We start from the raw sequence: 6,000 nt of genomic DNA, 5'->3' as shown, positions 1-6,000 counted from the left end.
TCCCGGTGGGAGTAGGACTCCTCCAGGCGCACCCCAAGGGGGCCGGCCGCACCTCCCCCTCCCTCCTTTATATACGGGGGCAGGAGGCACCCCATAACACACAAGTTGATCTACGGATCGTTCCTTAGCCGTGTGCGGTGCCCCCCTCCACCATATTCCACCTCGGTCATATCATCGCAGAGTTTAGGCGAAGCCCTGCGCCGGTGGAGCATCATCATCATCACCACGCCATCGTGCTGACGGAACTCATCCCCGAAGCTTTGCTGGATCGGAGCTCGGGGATCGTCATCGAGCTGAACGTGTGCTGAACTTGGAGGTGCCGTACGTTCGGTGCTTGGATCGGTCGGATCGTGAAGACGTACGACTACATCAACCGCGTTGTCATAACGCTTCCGCTTACGGTCTACGAGGGTACGTGGACGGACACTTTCCCCTCTCGTTGCTATGCCATCACCATGATCTTGCGTGTACGTAGGAATTTTTTTGAAATTACTACGTTCCCCAACAGTGGCATCCGAGCCTAGGTTTTCTGCGTTGATGTTATATGCACGAGTAGAACACAAGTGAGTTGTGGGAGATATAAGTCATACTGCTTACCAGCATGTCATACTTTGGTTCAGCGGCATTGTGAGATGAAGCGACCCGGACCGACATTACGCGTACGCTTACGCAAGACTGGTTTCACCGCTACGAGCACTCGTTGCTTAAAGGTGACCGGCGGGTGTCTGTCTCTCTCACTTTAGTTGAACCGAGTGTGGCTACGCCCGGTCCTTGCGAAGGTTAAAACAGCACCAACTTGACAAACTATCGTTGTGGTTTTGATGCGTAGGTAAGAACGGTTCTTGCTAAGCCCGTAGCAGCCACGTAAAAATTGCAACAAACAAAGTAGCGGACGTCTAACTTGTTTTTGCAGGGCATGTTGTGATGTGATATGGTCAAGACGTGATGCTATATTTTATTGTATGAGATGATCATGTTTTGTAACCGAAGTTATCGGCAACTGGCAGGAGCCATATGGTTGTCGCTTTATTGTATGAAATGCAAACGCCCTGTAATTGCTTTACTTTATCACTAAGCGGTAGCGATAGTCGTAGAAGCAATAGATGGCATAACGACAACGATGCTACAATGGAGATCAAGGTGTAGCGCCGGTGACGATGGTGATCACGACGGTGCTTCGAAGATGGAGATCACAAGCACAAGATGATGATGGCCATATCATATCACTTATATTGATTGCATGTGATGTTTATCCTTTATGCATCTTATCTTGCTTTGATTGACGGTAGCATTTTAAGATGATCTCTCACTTAATAATCAAGAAGTGTTCTCCCTGAGTATGCACCGTTGCGAAAGTTCTTCGTGCTGAGACACCACGTGATGATCGGGTGTGATAGGCTCTACGTTCAAATACAACGGGTGCAAAATAGTTGCACACGCGGAATACTCAGGTCATACTTGACGAGCCTAGCATATACAGATATGGCCTCGGAACACGGAGACCGAAAGGTCGAACGTGAATCATATAGTAGATATGATCAACATATTGATGTTCACCATTGAAACTACTCCATCTCACGTGATGATCGGACATGGTTTAGTTGATTTGGATCACGTGATCACTTAGATGACTAGAGAGATGTCTGTCTAAGTGGGAGTTCTTAAGTAATATGATTAATTGAACTTAAATTTATCATGAACTTAGCACCTGATAGTATTTTGCTTGTCTATGTTTGTTTGTAGATAGATGGCTCGTGCTGTTGTTCCGTTAAATTTTTAATGCGTTCCTTGAGAAAGCAAAGTTGAAAGATGATGGTAGCAATTACATGGACTGGGTCCGTAACCTGAGGATTATCCTCATTGCTGCACAGAAAAGTTATGTCCTGGAAGCACCGCTGGGTGCCAGGCCTGCTGCTGATACAACTGACGATGTTAAGAACGTCTGGCAGAGCAAAGCTGATAACTACTCGATAGTTCAGTGTGCCATGCTTTACGGCTTAGAACCGGGCCTTCAACGACGTTTTGAACGTCATGGAGCATATGAGATGTTTCAGAAGTTGAAGTTAATATTTCAAGCAAATGCCCAGATTGAGAGATATGAAGTCTCCAATAAGTTCTATAGCTGCAAGATGGAGGAGAATAGTTCTGTCAGTGAACACATACTCAAAATGTCTGGGTATAATAATCACTTGATTCAACTGGGAGTTAATCTTCCTGATGATAGTGTCATTGACAGAATTCTCCAATCACTGCCACCAAGCTACAAGAGCTTCGTGATGAACTATAATATGCAAGGGATGAACAAAACTATTCCCGAGCTCTTCGCAATGCTAAAAGCTGCGGAGGTAGAAATCAAAAAGGAGCATCAAGTGTTGATGGTTAACAAGACCACCAGTTTCAAGAAAAAGGGCAAAGGAAAGAAGAAGGGAAACTTTAAAAAGAATAACAAGCAAGTTGCTGCTCAAGAGAAGAAACCCAAGTCTGGACCTAAGCCTGAAACTGAGTGCTTCTACTGCAAGCAGACTGGACACTAGAAGCGGAACTGCCCCAAGTATTTGGCGGATAAGAAGGATGGCAAAGTGAACAAAGGTATATGTGATATACATGTTATTGATGTGTACCTTACTAATGCTTGCAGTAGCACCTGGGTATTTGATACTGGTTCTGTTGCTAATATTTGCAACTCGAAATAGGGAGTACGAATTAAGCGAAGATTGGCTAAGGACGAGGTGACGATGCGCGTGGGAAATGGTTCCGAAGTCGATGTGATCACGGTCGGCACGCTACCTCTACATCTACCATTGGGATTAGTTTTAGACCTAAATAATTGTTATTTGGTGCCAGTGTTGAGCATGAACATTATATCTGGATCTTGTTTGATGCGAGACGGTTATTCATTTAAATCAGAGAATAATGGTTGTTCTATTTATATGAGTAATATCTTTTATGGTCATGTACCCTTGAAGAGTGGTCTATTTTTATTGAATCTCGATAGTAGTGATACACATATTCATAGTGTTGAAACCAAAAGATGCAGAGTTGATAACGATAGTGCAACTTATTTGTGGCACTGCCGTTTAGGTCATATCGGTGTAAAGCGCATGAAGAAACTCCATACTGATGGGCTTTTGGAATCACTTGATTATGAATCACTTGGTACTTGCAAACCGTGCCTCATGGGCAAGATGACTAAAATGCCGTTCTCCGGAACTATGGAGCGAGCAACTGATTTGTTGGAGATCATACATACTGATGTTTGTGGTCCAATGAATGTTGAGGCTCATGGCGGGTATCATTATTTTCTCACCTTCACAGATGATTTGAGCAGATATGGGTATATCTACTTAATGAAACACAAGTCTGAAACATTTGAAAAGTTCAAGGAATTTCAGAGTGAAGTGGAAAATGTTGGGGAACGTAGCAGAAATTCAAAATTTTCCTATGTGTCACCAAGATCTATCTATGGAGAAACCAGCAACGAGGGGAAGGAGAGTGCATCTACATACCCTTGTAGATCGCTAAGCGGAAGCGTTCAAGAGAACGGGGTTGAAGGAGTCGTACTCGTCGTGATCCAAATCACCGGAGATCCTAGGGAGGGAGGCGCCAGGGCTTCAGGTGCGGCCACCCCTCCCTCCCCTCCCTTTATATAGGGGCAAGGGAGAGGGGGGAGGCGCAGCCTTGCCCCTTCCTCCAAGGAAGGGGTGCGGCCAAGGGGGGGAGGAGTCCATCCTCCCCAAGGCACCTCGGAGGTGCCTTCCCCTTTGAGGACTCTCCCCTTTTTCTTATATCTTGGCGCATGGGCCTCTTGGGGCTGGTGCCCTTGGCCCATATAGGCCAAGGCGCACCCCCTACAGCCCATGTGGCCCCCCGGGGCAGGTGGACCCCCCGGTGGACCCCCGGACCCCTTTCGGCACTCCAGGTACAATACCGATAAAGTGCGAAACTTTTCCGGCGACCAAAATAAGACTTCCCATATATAAATCTTTACCTCCGGACCATTCCGGAACTCCTCGTGACGTCCGTGATCTCATCCGGGACTCCGAACAACATTCGGTAACCACATACAAACTTCCTTTATAACCCTAGCGTCATCGAACCTTAAGTGTGTAGACCCTACGGGTTTGGGAACCATGCAGACATGACCGAGACAACTCTCCGGCCAATAACCGACAGCGGGATCTGGATACCCATGTTGGCTCCCACATGTTCCACGATGATCTCATCGGATGAACCACGATGTCAAGGACTCAATCGATCCCGTATACAATTCCCTTTGTCTAGCGGTATAGTACTTGCCCGAGATTCGATCGTCGGTATCCCGATACCTTGTTCAATCTCGTTACCGGCAAGTCTCTTTACTCATTCCGTAACACATCATCCCGTGATCAACCCCTTGGTCACATTGTGCACATTATGATGATGTCTTACCGAGTGGGCCCAGAGATACCTCTCCGTCACACGGAGTGACAAATCCCAGTCTCGATTCGTGCCAACCCAACAGACACTTTCAGAGATACCTGTAGTGCACCTTTATAGCCACCCAGTTATGTTGTGACGTTTGGTACACCCAAAGCATTCCTACGGTATCCGGGAGTTGCACAATCTCATGGTCTAAGGAAATGATACTTGACATTAGAAAAGCTTTAGCATACGAACTACGATCTTTGTGCTAGGCTTAGGATTGGGTCTTGTCCATCACATCATTCTCCTAATGATGTGATCCCGTTATCAACGACATCCAATGTCCATGGTCAGGAAACCGTAACCATCTATTGATCAACGAGCTAGTCAACTAGAGGCTTACTAGGGACATGGTGTTGTCTATGTACCCACACATGTATCTGAGTTTCCTATCAATGCAATTATAGCATGGATAATAAACGATTATCATGAACAAGGAAATATAATAATAACTTATTTATTATCGCCTCTAGGGCATATTTCCAACAGTCTCCCACTTGCACTAGAGTCAATAATCTAGTTCACATCGCCATGTGAGTAACACTCACAGGTCACATCACCATGTGACCAACATCCAAAGAGTTTACTAGTGTCACTAAACTAGTTCACATCATCATGTGATTAAGACTCAATGAGTTCTGGGGTTTGATCATGTTCTGCTTGTGAGAGAGGTTTTAGTCAACGGATCTGTAACATTCAGATCCATATGTACTTCGCAAATCTATAGGTCATATTGTAAATGCTGCTTCGACGCTCCACTTGGAGCTACTCCAAATGGTTGTTCCATTATACGTATCCGGTTTGTTACTCAGAGTCACTCGGATAGGTGTTAAAGCTTGCATCGACGTAACCCTTTATGTCAAACTCTTTATCACCTCCATAATCAAGAAACATGTCCTTATTTACTCCAAGGACAATTTTGACCGCTGTCCAATGATCCATTCCTGGGTCATTCTTGTACCCCTTGACTGATTCATGGCAAGGCACACTTCCGGTGCGGTACACAGCATAGCATACTATAGAGCCTACGTCTAAAGCATAGGGGACGACCTTCGTCCTTTCTCTCTCTTCTGCCGTGGTCGAGCTTTAACTCTTAACTTCATACCTTACAACTCAGGCAAGAACTCCTTCTTTGACTGATCCATCTTGAACTCCTTCAAGATCACGTCAAGGTATGTGCTCATTTGAAAGTACCATTAAGCATTTTTGATCTATCATCATAGATCTTGATGCTCAATGTTCAAACACCTTTCAAATAACCCTATATGTTTTCCAGAAATTCTACATCATTTCTGATCAACAATATGTCAACAACATATACTTATCAGAAATTCTATAGTGCTCCCACTCACTTCTTTGGAAATAAAAGTTTCTCATAAACTTTGTATAAACCCAAAATCTTTGATCATCTCATCAAAGTGTATATTCCAACTCCGAGATGCTTACTCCAGTCCATGGAAGGATTGCTGGAGCTTTGCATACCTTTTAGCATCCTTAGGATCGACAAAACCTTTCTGATTGTATCGCATACAACCTTTT

Source organism: Triticum dicoccoides, chromosome 1B (assembly GCF_002162155.2).
Source record: "Triticum dicoccoides isolate Atlit2015 ecotype Zavitan chromosome 1B, WEW_v2.0, whole genome shotgun sequence".
Classification (NCBI taxonomy): Eukaryota; Viridiplantae; Streptophyta; class Magnoliopsida; order Poales; family Poaceae; genus Triticum; species Triticum dicoccoides.
The sequence above is the reverse complement of the archived record's forward strand: the minus strand, read 5'-3'. Positions refer to the sequence as shown.